Source organism: Miniopterus natalensis, chromosome X, assembly GCF_054644295.1.
Source record: "Miniopterus natalensis isolate mMinNat1 chromosome X, mMinNat1.hap1, whole genome shotgun sequence".
NCBI classification, from domain to species: Eukaryota; Metazoa; Chordata; class Mammalia; order Chiroptera; family Miniopteridae; genus Miniopterus; species Miniopterus natalensis.
Genome location: NC_142103.1, coordinates 105,703,690 through 105,722,099, shown reverse-complemented (window position 1 = coordinate 105,722,099; position 18,410 = coordinate 105,703,690).

Here is an 18,410-nt window from a genome sequence, read left to right as displayed (position 1 = left end):
ATGCCAATTTACTATGGCTAATAGGTCTTAGATGTCATAGCAAAATAGCTTTTGCTATTTCTCCCATCTCACCCTCTTCGACTCTCAGCCTCCTATCTACAGCCATCGCTTGAACATCTAACAGGCGTCTCGCCCACGACGCGTCCAATCAGAATGCCCCATTTCCTCCCAAATGAGCTCTTTCTCCACCTCAGTAAATACCACCATCCTTCATCCCACTGTTCGCACAGAGACGTCTGCATTCCGTGTACCAAACCCGTGGCTAAGTCCCGCCAGCTCCCCCTTTGAAATAGGTGATGGCTTCATCTGTGCTTCCATGTCATTGAATCTATCCCGTTCATCAGTGTATTAAGTTCTTTCGATTCAGGTATTTCTCCCAACCTGCGCTGCACCCACCCTGGTCCCAGGCTCTCCTACTCTTCTCTGAGACTCTAGCAATAAGCTCCTCACTCATCCCACTTCCACTTTGCCTTTCCATGGTCCCATCCCCACTCGGCATCTGGAGTTCTGCCGTCCCATCAGCATTCTTGGAATTATTTGCCCCCCGTGTCTTCTCTGCATCTAATTTCTATCGCCCTGGATTCTCAATGCTGGCGATTTTGTCTGTGTCCCTCTTCTAATCTGTCCGTAGGACAAGGTAAATCTAATTCTCATAGTCTCCAGTTAGGGACTTTATACTCAAACTTCCTTTAAAAAAAAAAAAAAAAAAAAAGCTTATTGAGGCACTGACTGCAAATTAGATTGCGCAAACGGACTAAAAAAATAAAATTAAAAAAAATTTGACAACATAATTGGAGCCCATGCTTCTGCAGGTCCCAGGAGGAAAAAAAAAAAATGAACTAAGTGCACTTGAATCAGACTCATAAAGTATGAGACTCACCTAAATGAACCACCCACATTCTCCCCACGTGCCCTGTGTCGGTATCTAAGATGGGCTGGCTTTGTTTATTAGCCACGTATTCTGTATCCTCGAGTGACACACCCCGGGGCTCTGTTAGGTAACAGTTTCCAAGAGAGATTAAACATTTCAGGGCCGTGAAGTAAGTTAAACTGAGGAACATGTTCGTACATCAACTTGAACCCCGGGGGCCCCAACACCTATTCAACACCTGGATAATTGTATCCTCTTTTTTCTTTTGAAGGAACACAGTTACAAGTTACGTGCATTCCTCGTATGGAAACAAGGGTCTGTGTCTATAATCTAAGTGTCTACATTAATTGCACATAAAGATAGTGTTGCAATGATGAGGGTAATCTTGATACAAGGAAAGCGAGTCGGATGACTCTTAATTGTCTGCCGTTGAACACAAGGAGCAGTGGAAAAAAGTGGATACTGTTGCAATGACGGGGGTAATCCTGATACAAGGAAAGCGAGTCGGATGACTCCTAATGGTCTGCCTTTGAACACAAGGAGCAGTGGAAAAAGTGGGAAATAATGCGGATATGCTTAAAACAGGAGTCCCACTGAAGCGACAACTGATGTAAGAGATACAGCTGTGCTTTAAAGGGAAATCAATTCAACGGGGGACATTTCCCTAATTGGTTATGTATTCCCCATGATATTTTATCACCCCAGCCTTGACCCGTGTTGCTCAGTGGTTAGAGTGTTGGCCCGAATACCGAAGGGCCCAGGGTTCGATTTCCGGTAAAGAGCACATACCTGGATGACAGGTTCAATCCCTGGCAGGTGCAGGAGGCAAGCAACCAATGTGACTCTCTCGCATCGATATTTCTCTCTCTCTCTTCATCTCTCTCCCTCCCTCCTTCCTTTCCACTCTCTCTTAAAAAAAAAAAAAAAAACAACAATGGAAAAAATATTCTCAGCTGAGGGCTAATAGCAACAAAATTATCACCCATCAATGGCTAAATTAATTACATACCATCCTTTCCAAGTTCCTGGAGAGACTAAATTAGTTTACAGTCTCCTGTGTTGGAAGCCTGATTCTTATAGGGGCAGGTGTGCTCCACATTTAGCCACCCCTGTTACCCCGAAATCCATTTCTTTGTGACTTTAGCAGGTCACAGGTACATCCTGAGGGGCCTTATGGAGTATCTTTGCTGCTTTATGTACATGGTAGCCCTTCCGATGTTAAATTTCTTTTCTTTAAGATGAATACATGCCCGTGCCTGTCATGGTCAACAGACTTTGCTTTTCTATATTTTTTCTCAACAGAGCCCGCTGTGCTTATGGGTATCCAGGTGAGTCCAGCAGGAGAGAGGGTTGTGTTTATCCCTCAGCGGACAGAGCTCAATGTCAAGCGCATTGTTTGATCTGGGCAGGTATTTCTCACAACCAATTCATGTCGAGTCTGTCAGAGATATTTATGAAAGGTTTGTGAGCCACTCAGTGATCTCTGCCCAGAGTCGTGTGGAGGGAGTCAAGACTTATCCAGGTGGGCTTGATGTCGTGGTGGGCATCCTTGTAAAAGAGAGGCAGGTGATGATGGTGATGATAATGACGATGGTGATGGTGATGATGGTGATGGTGATGCTGATTGTGATGATGGTGATGATGGTGATGGTGATGATGGGGATGATGGGGATGGTGATGATGGTGATGATGGTGATGGTGATGATGGTGATGATGATGGTGATGATGGTGATGGTGATGCTGATTGTGATGATGGTGATGATAGTGATGGTGATGATGGGGATGGTGATGGTGGTGATGATGGTGATGGTGGTGATGATGGTGATGGTGATGATGGTGATGATGGTGATGGTGATGATGGGGATGGTGATGATGGTGATGATGATGGTGATGATGGTGATGGTGATGCTGATTGTGATGATGGTGATGATGGGGATGGTGATGGTGGTGATGATGGTGATGGTGGTGATGATGGTGATGGTGATGATGGTGATGGTGATGATGGTGATGATGGTGATGGTGATGATGATGGTGATGATGATGGTGGTGATGATGGGGATGGTGATGATGGTGATGGTGATGATGGTGATGATGATGGTGATGATGGTGATGATGATGGTGATGCTGATGCTGATGATTATGATGATGGTGATGATGGGGATGGTGATGATGATGGGGATGATGATGGTGGTGATGATGATGGGGATGATGATGGAGGTGATGATGGTGATGGTGATGGTGATGCTGATTGTGATGGTGGTGATGATGGTGATGATATGATGGTGATGTTGGAGATGATGATAGTGACAGTGATGATAGTGATGCTGATGATGAAGATAATGGTGATGTGATGGTGATGGTGGTGATGGTGATGCTGATGATGGTTTCTTTTCATGGGAGAATATCCCTGTTTGCCTCCTACACCCATTCAAGGTCAAGCCTGGCTGCTGTGGCCTGTTCATCAGCACTTCTGTCTCCCTTCTCCAGGTCAGGATGCTGATGGGCAAAGATGAACCATTGAACCCACAGGAAGCAGAGACTGTTCTTTGAAAGTAGAAATGCGGACCAAATGTATTTTTAAAATCCATCTCCATATGCGATGCTGAAATATCCATCCTGTCTTTCTTTGATCACTTTCAGCCTCGTGCCTTCCGGGTGTTTTCAAAACGTGTTCTTGGCATTTGCAAACGATTATATGACTAGCATTCGGAAAATAGAAGTGACATCAGTTCAAAAGACTCGTACTTCCTCGTCTTGGCACTGGAGTCAGAAGTCATTTTTGATGATGTAGAAACCCTTTGGAACTTTAATCCAACTACATCCAAAAAGGGGAGGAAAGGGGCATTTTTTAGACATTTTTATTTTAACTGTTCTTACAGAGACCACAGCACAGGGGGGAGAAAAACCTGCAATGGTTTTACTATAATAAAGTATACGATCCATGCAAAGCAAAACACATCTCCACAAAATAATACTCGCGATGAATATTGATGGCAAGCTGAAGACAGATTTTGGAGAGGAAAAAAACAAAACAAAACACACACAGAGTAAATTGTGATCTAATAAAAAATTATTTTAAAACTTAATAAAGCAGAAGCAACTGGCCCTGGCTGGTGTGGTTCAGTGGTTAGAGCGTTGGCCTGCACACCGCAGGGTCTTGAGTTTGATTCCCGGTCAAGGGCATGTACCTGGGCTGCAGGTTCGACCCCAGGCCCTGATAGGGGCACGTGCAGGAGGCAACCCATCGATGTCTCTCTCTCTTTCCCCCCTCCTTTCAATTCTTATATAAAAATCAATGGAAAAAATATCCTCACTCCTTGTGTGAGAATTTTTTTTAAAAAAGCAACTCTATTTATATCATTTTGGCAAAAATCTGTGAAAATGGCAGCCATTTAGAGCAAAGACACATTTCTATGGTCAACACCCAGGTATTTTAAACGGAGCGAGGCCGATGGCAGGTGGCCATTGATGAAGTTGTTCCACCTCTTGGAACCCAAAAGCCAAAAAAAAAAAAAAAAAAAAAAAAAAGCCAATTTCTAAATTAAAAAAAAATAAAGCGTTAGCCAGAAAAACGTGTCTCCTTTGATTTCTTTACTCGTTGCAAGCTGTACCCGCTCTGCCAGAGGCGGATCATCGGGGAGTTTGTGGTTGCAAATTGTTAACATATAATTTGTTTCTGAGTTTCCCGGCCGTTGGCATAGACTCTCTTTTGAGGTTTCGCTTTGGGTTAGGACGAAAAAAATAAAAAATAAAAAATGATGACCCATCAAAGGCATCTTTCTCAATACTGTTTCGTTTGAAAGCGATTTCAGGTCCCTTTCCAGCCCCTGGTGACTCCCGCGTGAAATTAAAGGGTTGCGAGAGCAAGTATCTATTAAACGAATCTGAAAAAAATGAACATGAGCCGTGGAGATGGGCTCTGTAGGCAAGCGGACGGGGTTCGGGGGGGAAAATGCATTTCACGGCTGGGCTGCCTGGTAAGAGCTTCTTAATATAAAATTAGTACTTTCTAATTTTAGGGAATAAAATTAGAATAAAATAGGGATATATGGGAATGCGTACCATGGTTTGCAATAAGAAAAAAACATAATATAAGGATCCGAGAAATCCTCCTAGAACGTCCAAGGCTTCATGTGCGTATGAATCACCCGGGGACCTTGTTACCAGGCGGGTCGGGCTCAGCATCTCTCCCGGATGGAGGGTCCGAAAATAAACGCAGGTGTCTCTCGACCTGGCCCTGGATTAGTCCTTAAGCTCTCTGGGCAACGCGAATATGCCGTCAGGATGGAAAATCCCAGATTTACGCAGAGGCCTGGGTTTTCCCAAAGAGGAGACGTGCGCCGAGTGGTCTCGGGACACAAGGCCTTCTGCCCGCGTTGAAGCAAAGTGGAATCGTGGAAACCGCCACCTGCCTTCCCGATGCCCAGGTTTGGGCATCTGAGTCTCTACCAGCCTGGCACCCCGGGTCCGATGAGCTTTGATTGATTAAAAAAAAACACACAAAAATACTAGAGGCTGTGAGGGCCGGCGTGGCTCAGTGGCAACCGCATCGTCTTGTGCACCTGAGGGTCTCGGGTTCGATTCCTGGTCAAGGGCACGTACCTGGGTTGCAGGTTCGAATCCTGGCCCAGGTCTGGGTGCAGGTGGGAGGCACCCATCCCTGTGTCTCTCTCACATCCATGTTTGTCTCTCTCCCTGTTCCCTCCACTCTCTCTAACAATGAAGGGGAAACATATCCTCTGGTGACGATTAACAACAAGAACACGAGGTGCTAATGACCGAAGGTGCCAGGGAAACAGCAGAGGAAACTCAGCCACAAAGCGTCGGTCTGTCCACCCTTCCCCGGGTGCCGAGGTAGCTCCGCAACCAAGAAGGGCCCACTTTTCATCCTGGGTGAAAGTCGGGGGCCATGGGGGGCTTGGGCGGGGAGAGCAGACAGACGGACAGATGGCAGCAATGCGGACTTTGGGGTGGACACACACCGGGCTCCAGCCTGCGCAGAAGACACACTCGCAAAGCCGTGTCGTCCTTGGGGAGCACACATGGCCGCTTCTATCTCCGTGTGCATCTCAAATTAATTAAAATATGTCTGTGGGGTTTTTTAAATATATATTTTTTTATCATTGATTTCAGAGAGAGGAAGGGAGAGGGAGAGAGAAACATAGATGTTGAGAGAGTCATGGATCGGCCGCCTCCTGCACGCCCCCTACTGGGCAACCCGAGCGTGGGCCCTGACCAGGATTCGAACCCGTGACCTCCCGGTTCATAGGTCGATGCTCCACCACTGAGCCACATGGCCGGGCTGTTTGTGTGCGTGCGTTTTTTGTTGTTTTTTTTTTTTTTTTTTCAAGGGAATTCCTGAAGAGACATTGGAAAGGACGCCGACTGATATTCTCCCGACAGCACCCAGGCAGAGAGACGCCGAGGATCCGGGACCAAGTGGGGGGCTCCGAGCGGGTCCCTCTAAGGGCTGCCACCCTGATCCGTGTCGAAACCAAGTCACGAGGGTCCTGGGCCCTTCTTCCCTGGGGTGGCCTTTTTTTTTTTTTTAATTTTTTTATTTCCCCCAGTTCTGTTCTTCTGTTTAAAGGGAGTTTCGCTAGAAAAAGAAACAAAGAACAGGAGAGAAAAGTTTCTGTTCCACCCCCAAAAATGCCCCCATTTATTCACATTCTGAAAGAACTCCAAGGTCCGGATGTGAACTTAGGAAGGAAAAAAAAAAAATGGGTTTAAGGACAGTGTGGGGCCCTGAAATGCTCTGTGGAATATACCGGTGGGCAGTTCAGGGGTCAAGGGTGGGGGCCAAACCCCGAGTCCACAGTCCAGCTCCCACAAGCGTCCTGACCCAGGGGCCCCAGCAAGACGATGCCGAGGGTGCGGGAAGCCATTGATTCACATCATCAAGACGGTTTTATTTTATTATTTTTAAATCTCCCCCCGAGGGTATTTTTTCCCATTGCTTTTCGGAGGGAGAGGGCGAGAGGGAGAGAAACGTCGATGATGAGAATGGTCGACCGGCCGCCTCCCGCACGCCGGAGAAGATGTCACAGCCCTGAGATAATTCGTGTGCAGAAGGGAGTAAGGCCATTAGCATGCCAAAAAAAAAAAAAAAAAAAGTCCCTTGGGGAATGGAAGGGAAAAAAATAATTACCAGCCATACGAAGACCAGGAAACAGTGATTAATGATAATTCATTGCTCTCGCCAAGAAGTGATCTCAGCAACCGGCGTCTTAGGTAAATGCTGAGTGGGAGGTTCTCCGGCGAATATATTCCACGTATCCTTGGGAATTCGAAGAGGCCGCTCATGCCCGGCCGGCGGGGCTCAGGGGTTGAGCATTGACCTATGAACCAGGAGGTCACGGGTTCGATTCCAGGGCAGGGCACAGGCCCGGGTTGGGGGCTCGATCCCCAGTTGGGGGCATGCAGGAGGCAGCCGATCAATGACTCTCATCACTGATGTTTCCATCTCTCTCTCTCCATGTCCCTTCCTCTCTCTGAAATCAATAAAAATATATATATATATATATTTTTTTAAAAAACATATTTTTTAAAAAAAATATATTTTAAAAAAACACATATTTTATTTTATTTTTTTTAAAAAGGGCAACTCACGTGGTACAATAACAGCAGACTTGTCAAAGAATCCCGGGAGATTACGCCAGCCCCCCGGTATCTGCAAGCGCGGAGCTGACCCCTTGCCAGGCCTAATTCACCGTCTAGACAGGGAGATAATTTGCTGATTAGACCCAAGAGTGGATTCTCTGTAGCGACGCCAGCTACCAACGTAAGGCGCCCGATGACGCCCGCCGTATCTCGCCTCCGGTAAAACTATCTTCGAAGGGCTTTCTTTGAGGCCCAAACCATGATTCCATTGCGGTGATATTTCATATACAACCCAAGGTGACCCGGCTCCTCAGGCCTTGTCTCCGCGTGTGTTGCCGTATTGGGTGGCTTTGCTGTTCTTGGGTTAAGAAACTCCCCCATAAATTGGACTAGGGGCATATTTTTATTTCTTATTTTTATTATTTTTTAAATGTAACCATAGGCAGGACTTGACCGACTCAATGCACTTTATTGGGATGCTCCAAAAATACCCCTTTTCCATGTTCTGCTTTTCTTGTGTCCCCAAAGGAGTAAACACTTAAGAGTCCCTACAACCTTCATCCAAGACGCCATCCTTCCCGTTCAACCGTCATGACTTACTCTTGAACCCCTTCGGTAGCTGGACATCTGCGGCTGTTTCTCTAGTTGGTTGGATCAATACTTCTTTTTTTTTTTTTTAAATATATCCTTATTGATTTCAGAGAGAGGAAAGGAGAGGGAGGGAGAGAGAGAGAGACATCAATGATGAGAGAGTCATTGATCGAACCCGCAACCCGGGCATGTGCCCTGACGGGGAATCGAATCCCGATCGCCTGGATCCTAGGTCGACGCTCAACCGCTGAGCCACGCCCGGCCGGGCTTGATCAATACTTCTTAGAAATAACCGACGCATGGCCGTCTTTATGGCTAACGGGGAGAGAGGTGAATAAATTATATAAATCCCTAAAAGTCGGAGGTATTTGCCCTGACGTGTCTGTGCTAAGCCTTCAAAACCCTACAGGCCACTGTTGTGTCGAAATCAACTTTGGCTCGACTACGCGATGAGCCAATTGAAGCCGAAAGTGGGGGGAAAACAAACACGAACCAAACACTTGGACGGAAGCCGCCCACGCTTCTTGTCATCGTTGGAAAGGTCGGAGGAGGGGGGCGCCGTCGGGCTCAGGTGTGCACACGACGTGGACAGGTATGTGGGGGTCGTAACCAGCCGGGCCTCAGCGTGGGGCTGTATTTGGAGGTGGGTCTTTGAAGAGGTGATTTAGGGAAAATGAGGTCACTAGTGTGGACCCTGATGCCATGGGGATGACCACGTACGGCCATAGGGTGGAGGCGGCCCTCTATACTCCAAGGAGACAGGCCTCAGGAGGAACCAGCCCTGCCCACACCTGGGCCTCAGATTCCAGCCGCCAGGACCGGTAAACGGACCCACACAAGGAAACCGGATTTCAAATCTATATCCAAGGACCAACATCCATCGCTCACAGCATTAAGCTCCTTTGGCCTGTGACGGCTGCTCCGCCCGTATGGTTTCATAGTCTGCTCTTCCTAACCCCCGACTGACCTGCAGAAGCGCAGAGAGAGGGGGACATCGCGTCATTCAAATAAGCCCAACATTCGTCAGCATGGCAGGGAGCTGGCCCGGATCTGGGGGGATTTGGGGGACAGGCTTTCTGGCTTGATAAAAAAATTTCTTCCAGGCCGCCCTGGCCGGTTTGGCTGGGCGGTGAGAGCATCGGCCTGCGGACTGGAAGGTCTCGGGCTGGATTCCCAGTCAAGGGCATGGACCTTGGTTGCAGGTTTAATCGCTGGCCGTGGTCGGGGCACAGGTGGGTGGCAACCCATCGATGTGGCTCTCTCACATCCGTGTTTCTCTCTCTCTCTCCCCCATCCCTTCCGCTCTCTGTAAAAATCAATGAAAAAAATATCCTCGGGTATTTAAAAAAAATAAAGAAATTCTCCAGGTCAACACAGTTTGTTTACTCAAGTGTCACGTCTTGTAACTTCATGGGGGGGGGGGGAATATACTCTGTTTGTTGGGGTTCACAGTTTCGTATTTAAAAGAAATATGCCAAAGTTGATTTCGACACAATAGTGGCTTGTAGGGTTTTGAAGACTTAGCACAGACACGTCAGGGCAAATACCTCCGACTTTTAGGGATTTATATCATTTATTCACCCCTTTACCCGTTAGCCATAAAGACGGCCATGTGTTGGTTATTTCTAAGAAGTATTTATCAAACCCGGCCAGGCGTGGCTCAAAAGTTGAGCATCGACCTAGGATCCAGGCGATCAGGGTTCGATTCCCGCTCAGGGCACATGCCCGGGTTGCAGGCTCGATCCCTGGTCGGGGGCTTGCAGGAGGCAGCAGATCCATGACTCTCATCGTTGATGTTTCTCTGTCTCTCTCCCTCTCCTTTCCTCTCTCTGAAATCAATAAAGACATGTTAAAAAAAAAAAAAAGAAAGAAATATCTCAGCCCAGCCGCTGTGGCTCAGTGGTTGAGCGTCGACCCAGAAACCAGGAGCTCTTGGTTCGATTCCCGGTCAGGGCCCAAGGTCCCCAGCAGGGGGCGAGCAGGAGGCAGCCGACCCCTGACTCTCATCATGGATGTTTCTCTCTCTCTCCCTCTCCTGTCTTCTTTGAAATTAATAAAAAAAATTAAAATAATCACCGCTTTTTAAAAAAATAAAAGGAAATATCACGCAGAATGCAAATGCGTTGTTCCCTGAGCGGGAGGAAAACGGGCGGAGAGGGAAGGCCCGTCGGCGGAGAGTGTGGGGGGTGGAAAGACGGGAGAGAAATTTAAAAAATTAGGAAAGTGGAGGCGAGAACAGCAGAGAGGGGGCCGTGGGAGGGAAGGGTACAGCGGCAGGGAGGGGCGTCCTGGTGGCTTGGGCTCCAGATTTTTCTGTGCCTGCTGCCAGAGTTTTCCCGTTTTCCACAGCCCATCCCGGGAGCTTCTGATTTTCTCCCTTCCACGCTCTGTCCGCAGCGTGGGAGGCCTGTTTCCCCTCCAGAAACGGGCTCCTTCCAGCCACCACCAGGGTTTTCTCCTGCAACATTTCCTGTGGCCTCTGAGGGGCCAGGAGCCCACCATGTAAAAAAAAAAAAAAAAGAAAATCTCGGGGCCGTCGGATTCTTCCAGGGACGTGTATATCACCTCCCGCTTGGAGTTTTCCTGGCTGACGACGGAGGCTGAGGCTCTGTCTCCCCACCACCCCCTCGCTGGACAAGGCCGTCTGTCTCCCTTCCCTCCCCCCCAGGAGGCCTGGCAGCCGGCCACACAATGACCACACAGGAGGGTGTCCAGAAACATCTGGACAGGAGGTGCTTCAAAGCCGTCCAGCCGCGTCAGCAGGCGAGGGGGAGTGGAAATCCCATTTTTTTTTTTAGGTCAGCCCCATGTGCCGAGAATCGCTGAGGCCGGCGGTTCTGCCCTGGAAAACAAGGCCGCTTCCCATTGAGCAGATGTTTTCAGGGCCTCGGAGCCCATCCTTCTGCCTTCTTCTTGAAAGTATCATCCTTTTTTAAAAAAAAAAAAAATATATATATATATATATATTTTTAGGGCCTCGGAGCCTGTCCTTCTGACTTGTTGAACGTATCATCCTTTTTAAAAAAAAAAAAAAAATATATATATATATATATATATATATATATATATATATATATATATATATTTAGGGTCTTGGAGCCTGTCCTTCTGACTTCTTCTCGAATGTATCCTACTTTTAAAAATATATATATATATATATTTTAGGGCCTTGGAGCCCATCCTTCCAACTTCTTCTTGAACGTATCATACTTTTTAAAAAAAAATATATATATATATATATATATATATATATATATATATATTTAGGGCCTCAGAGCCCATCCTTCTGCCTTCTTCTTGAATGTATCATACTTTTAAATATGTATATATATATTTTTAGGGCCTCGGAGCCCATCCTTCGGACTTTTTCTGGAACCTATCATACTTTTAAAAAATATATGTATATTTTTAGGGCCTTGGATCCCGTCCTTCCACCTTCTTCTTGAACGTATCATATTTTTTTAAAAATAAAAAATTAAAAAATATATATATTTTTAGGGCCTCGGAGCCTGTTCTTCCAACTTCTTCTTAAATGTATCATACTTTTTAAAAAAAAAATATATATATATTTTTAGGGCCTCGGAGCCCGTCCTTCCAACTTCTTCTTGAACATATCATACTTTTTAAAAAATAAAAAAATTAAAAAAATATATATATATATTTTTAGGGCCTCGGAGCCTGTCCTTCCAATTTCTTCTTGAACATATCATACTTTTTAAAAAATAAAAAATTTAAAAATATATATATATTTTTAGGGCCTTGGAGCCCGTCCTTCCAACTTCTTCTCGAACGTATCATACTTTTTTTTTTAAATATATTTTTACTGAATTTAAAGAGAGAGGAAGGGAAAGGGAGAGAGAGAAACATCAACCATGACAGAGTCATGGATGGGGAGCCTCCTGCCCCCCCCCCACTGGGGATCGAGCCCACAACCCGGACTGGGAATCGAACCGGTGACCTCCTGGTTCACGCTTTGATGCTCAACCACTGAGCCACGCCAACCGGGCCCACGTCTCCTTTTTATTTTTAATTAAATAAAATAATTAAAGCGCTCCATAGGAACATACAGGTTTCAGGTGTGGGTTTCTATGTTACGGGATCTGTATCTTGCTCTGTGTGGCCACCACCCAAAGTCATATCTCCTCCCGTCACCCTCTCTTAGGCCCCCTGCACCCCTCAGTCCCCTCTGGCATCCTCCACTCTGCTGTGTCCACGAGTTTCAGTTTTATGTCCCACAGACGAGTGACATCATATGGTTCTTAGCTTTTCCTGCCTGACCTAGTTCACTCAGCACGATATTCTCAAGGCCCATCCACGTTGTCACAAATGGCAGGATTCCTGCCTTTTTCATGGCTGCGTAGTATTCCATCGTGTGCATGTCCCACATCCTCTCTGTCCAGTCGCCTATTGCAGGGCACTTTGGTGGTCTCTATGCCTTGGGCACCGTGAGTCATGCTGCAGTGAGCCCAGGGGAGCATAGATCTTCTCCAGCCCAGGCCTTCTCTAGACACACCAGGCATCCGTATCTAATTTCATCGCCAACATTTTGCCTCTGACATCTTAGAGGCCGTGAAACTCAAAACCCCAAACCCCAAACCTCTGACCCGGGTTCGCGGGTCTCGTTCCACAAGCCAGGGGCCTACGGGTCTTTCTTACCCTGCGTCTAATCCGTCGCCGACCCTGACGGGCGGCTGTCATTTCTACGCCTCTCTCTACCTCCACCAGCCTAGTGGAAACTACCATCGTCTTTCAACCTGTGGACAAAAAGGGGCCCCCGTGCTAACCCGACGGGCTCAGGGGAGGCCTGCGGGCGGCCTGGCAAACTCAGGGGCCTAAAGGAGCCCCACGGGATGGTCTGAAATGAAAACTTTCCAACTAAAAAGCAGTTTATGGAGGGTTGTCAGGGCCTCGGGTGGCATCTCCCCTGACAAAGGTCCATCTTTACGGGAACTGAGCCTGTCTATTGTGTTTTTGCATCTACTATAATGTATCGTTGGGATGTCAGAGTAATTTCCCTTTGGTTGGAATGGGAAAGTAATTTCCCTTTTCCCGGACCCCTCAGGGCCCAGGCTCCCCTCTGCGGAGACCACAGGTCCCCTCACTGTCATCGAGTTAATTGTTGCCTGTCAACCATCCTGCACCCGCCTGAGTAAAAGACGTGTGTCCATCATTTTATTTTCTACCCAATCCCGGAGGTTTCCCCGCTTTGCTTCCTCCCGCCTCCCTCATCTGTCCCCCGTGGATTTCACGGGACCCCCTGACGTCTCCTCTTTGCATAAAACAAGGGGCAAAACTGCCCATCTCGGGAGCGAAATCTCCATCCGTTGAGAGCCTCCTTCCCGGCCTCTGTCCACAGTGTGGCTCAAATACACTCCCACAGATTCTCTTCAGGTGTGAATGTTTCTTACGTTCACAACCCGGGCAGTGTATGTGCTTCCGACGGCCGAACGGCTCTCTACCCCAATACCTGTTCTCCCACCTGCGGCCGCGGCGGCCTTTCCGAAACTGCCCTGTACGCAAGGAGCCCTGAAAACCCCTAAGCGCTTGCGGTTGCCCTGACGGGGCATGACGCCCGGGAAATCTATGCCCTGGTCTCTCCGGCCCTCCCTGACTTTATTTCAGGCCTCTGGCTCCTTTCCCGCCCCGTGGCTTCCCTCCAGGGCCTCTATCTGCCCGAGACCCTTTGGACAGCCTTCCAGGGAGACCACGGACCATCTACGCCTGGCCCCCTGGCCCCACTCGTTTCCTCCGTGATGCATTTTCTCACGGCGGCGCTGGGTCCCGTCAGGGCCCCTAACCCCGTCTGCAACCGTCGCCGGGCTGTGTGTCTGAGTTTTTTATGACCGTCTGCCTCGGCTGGGCTGCGAGTTCCACGGGCACAATCGCCGAATTGTGTTCGCTGCTTTGAGTTGTCGCTGTTCATACTCACCCGGGGATCTGTTTCCACCGTTTTAAAATTTTTTTTTTTAGAGAGAGGAAGGGAGGGAGAGAGAGAGAGAAGCGTTGATGGGACAGAGACACATTGATTGGTGGCCTCTCGCTTGCACCAGATTGGTGGCCTCTCGCTTGCACCCGGACCGGCGCCAGGGATTGAACCTGTAGCCCAAGGACGTGCCCTTGGCCTGGGATCGAACCCGAGACCCTGGGGTGCGCAGGCCGGTGCTCTGACCACTGAGCCGCACTGGCCAGGGCCGCTCTTTCATGTCCGGTCGCCTAACTCACAGGTCGGCTGGCCACGCACCCCGCCACCCCCGTAAACAATCGGGGGCCGTCCGCCGAGCTGAGCTGTTTAAACAGTAAGACCTACCAGCAGGCTTGTCTTTCCCGAGGAAATTAAACAGGAAACTGGAGGCCTCGGGAGAGGCCGCCCTGGCTCCTGAAAAGCAGAGAGCGACTCGAATGGCGCGTCCGTCTCTCCCCCGCCCTGCATTTGGCTTAAAAATGCTCATTTAGCTCATGGGAAGACCCTGAACGTAAAAATGTTCTACCACACGGGTTCGCTTCGGTTTTAAAGCATTGCAATTATTATTATTTATTTTATTTTATTTTATTTTATTTTATTTTATTTTATTTTATTTTATTTTATTTTTTTATTTTATTTTATTATTTTATTTTATTTTATTTTAAATATATCTTTATTGATTTCACAGAGAGGAAAAGAGAGGGAGAGAGAAACATCAATGATGAGAGAGTCACTGATCGAGCCCACAACCCGGGCATGTGCCCTGACCGGGAATCGAACCCCGATCGCCTGGATCCTAGGTCGACGCTCAACCGCTGAGCCACGTCCGGCCGGGCTATTATTTTTATTTTAAATTATTTTTACTGCTGAAAGTATCCCAGACGTCCCCTCTCTTCCCTGCATTGCCCCCCTGCACCCCATTCCCGCCCCCTCCCCAGGCCTTCCCCAGCCTATTGTCTGTGTCCAGGGGCTTTGCACAGACGCACAGAAGTTCTCTGGTTAATCTCCTCCGGTCCCCTTGCCCCCCTTTCCCTCTGACACCCCTCTGTCTGCTCCCCGTGTTCGTAAATAGTTTACTTTTTCCCCCCGTTGTGGCCGTGGCCGTGTTTAGAGAAAGCCCTGGCCGGCATGGCTCCGTGGTCAGAGCATCGGCCCGCTCGCCGGACGGTCTCAAGGTCGGATTCCGGGTCAAGGGCACGCACCTCCCCGAATGACCCAAGTTCACCGCCACGGGCGGGGTGGACGCCCCAAGCGTCTAGCTCGGCGCAGATGAAAAGCGTCCAGACGAGATGGGTGACCCTGTGTGGACACCTGCCTACGGCGTCGGTCCGTTCTCTGCATTCCCTCGGCGCGTGGGGTTCGTCCCGGCACAAGAACACGCCAGGCTGGCGTCTGCGAAAAACACCGGCCTCCTTAGCTTCTCAGCTCCGCTTCTCAGCCAGGCTCTCTCCCGCCAGGGAACGCAGAGCCTCGTGCCCGCGCCTGCAGGAGGGCCTACCCCAGGCCCGGCGCGGAGGTCGGGACGAGCCACGGCCTTCTATTCCGACAACGAGGAATTTTCTCTTTTCTGCACCTGGATGGGAAACCATCCCAATGCACCGTTTTTTGTTTATTTGGGTTTTTGGGGGGTTTTTTGGAACACGCGACGTGCGTTTAAGGCGAGACCAGTGAAAGGTGGACGCTCGGTGCCACGGGACGCACAGGCCGAAGGGCTAAGCGAGCTCAGGAAACGTAAATGAGCGAGGGAGTGAACGCCGAAAAATAAGCAATTAGCGATATTTCCTTTTTTTTTTTTTTTTAAATCCCTCCCTGAGGATGTTTTTTACTGATTTTTAGAGAGAAGGGGAGGGCGAGAGAGGGGAACAGCAGTTGGTTGGCTCCCATACATGGCCTGACCGAAGATCGAACCCGCAACCCGGGTATGAGGCCTTGACCAGGAATCGAACCCGAGACCCGTTAGTGCACCGGGTGACGCTCTAACCACGGAGCCACAGCGGCCTGGGCAATAGTCTCATTTTTTTAAAAATATCTTTTTATTGATTTTGGAGAGAGAGAGAAACATCCATGATGAGAGTCACGGATCGGCCGCCTCCTGCACGCCCCCCGACTAAGGATCGAGCCCGAAACCCCAGCAGGTGCCCCGACCGGGGATCGAACCCTGACCTCCTGGGTCATAGGTGGAGGCTCAGCCCCGGAGCCACGCCGGCCGGGCTCCCATTCTTCAGGCTTCAACAACCAAATAAATGCACCTTGGTGTCAACCTGGAATTATTTCTGGAGGAAATGTGGCCCCAACCCGCAGTTTCTCCCAGCCCCTTGCGGTGCAAGTTTGGGGGGGACGGTCGTCGGATGCACAGCGTTGCCGGAGGTCTCTGTTCCAGCACCGAGGTGCCTCGCCCGTTGCAAACAGTGTCTCGGGATCCAGCCGAGGCTTTTAATCTGGGATCCGTGACCCTAGCAGGGAACTTCCGCCGAGACTGTGCCGAGTCCCCGCGGGAAGCCGCCGGCGGCCTGGGTGACAGCTGTTCCCTGCCCGCGCTTTGGGTCCTGGACACGCGTCGGGCTGGGCGCATGCTAGGTCCTGTCGGTCATCGAACGGGCGTTCCTTTGGAAAATATGTTAGTTTTTTTTGTCCCAAGGCCAAGACACATTCGATGAACTCACACGAGTCAATAGCAAAAAGGAAACGGTTTGATTAAAAAACGGACAGAAGGCCCGGCCGGCGTGGCTCAGTGGTTGAGCATCAATTTATGAACCAGGAGGTCGGGGTTCGATTCCCGGTCAGGCCACATGCCCGGGGTTGTGGGTTCGATCCCCAGTCGGGGGCATGCAGGAGGCGGCCGATCAATAACTCATTGATGTTTCTATCTCGTTCACCCGCTCCCTCTCTCTGAAATCAATAAAAACATATTTATTAAAAAAAAAAAAAGCTTGCACTTGCAAAAATATTTTAATATTTATATATTTAAAATATTTTTAATATTTATATTTAAAAATATTTTTAATATTTATATATTTAAAAATATTTTTAATATTTATATGTTTAAAATATTTTAATGTTTATATATTTAAAATATTTTTAATGTTTATATATTTAAGATATTTTTAATGTTTATATATTTAAGATATTTTTAATGTTTATATGTTTAAAAATATTTAAAATATTTATATTAAATATATTTATATTAAATATTTTATATATATTTATATTAAAAATATTTAAAGATTTAAAAATATTAAAAATATTTAATGTTTATATATTTAAAAATATTTAAAATATTTATATTAAATATATCTATATTAAATATTTTATATATATTTATATTAAAATATTAAAATATTTAAAAATATTAAAAATTTTAAATATTAAATATTAAAAATATTTAAATATTAAAAATATTGAAAATATTTAAATATTAAAAAATATTTTTTAGTATTTTTGCACTTGCAAAAATATACATTTTTTCCTGCCACGTGGTGACATATGGCAGTTTTCCACGGATGACGCAGGCGCCCCTGGAGAGGGCTTTTGGAATGACAGAGGGCAGATAAGGCTGGTGCAGGACCTCAGATCTCCTCCGGCTTCCCGCCGTCAGGGCCCTTCTTTTATCTCACTGTGGCTCAGCTCTGCCTGCGCTTTCCAGACAACTGACGTCACCTCTCCTGGCCGGGCCGAGGCGCAGGTGTCTGCCCAGAGCCGCGGAGACACCGCAGGCCTCTTCCAAGACATGGGCTCCCTCCTGCAGCTCAGCGTGACTCACACCCGGGGCGCGTCCCAGGCGGGGGCTCATCTCCACGCCCCGTCTCTTCTGCTTCTTTGCTGACTTGCCCTGAAACCCGTGTCGGCGAGAAAAGCGTGATTGCTGGTCATCGACGATTGCACCCCGGCTGGTGTGGCTCCGTCGTTAGAGCTCGATCCCCACATTGGATTCGATTCCGGGGTCAAGGGCACGTACCTGGGTTGCGGGTTCGACCCAGATGAGTGCCGGAGGGCAGCCCATCGATGTGTCTCTCTCAGGCCCATGTTCCTCTCTCTGTCTCCTCTCCCTCCCTTCCCCGCTCTCTCAAAAGCATGCAAAAAACACCCTCGGGTGCAGGTTAACAACCAGCACGGCAAAACATTTATTTAATTATTCGGGAGAGCAGCACCCAGGCTCACCCAGGCTCACCCAGGCTCCCTGAGCTCAGCCACGTGCAAAATTCGGATTTTTCGCAGAGGCCTCAGGCAGGTCAGGAGGTGATGCCTGGAGGTGAGGATTTCGTTGGTGTGTGTCTGCGTCTGTATCACACAACGTGCATTTTTTAAAATAGATCACCTGGGGTATAAAAGAAGATCTCTCGCAGAATTTCTCGCCGTGAGAGGCCCGCCGGTGGCCTATGTGTC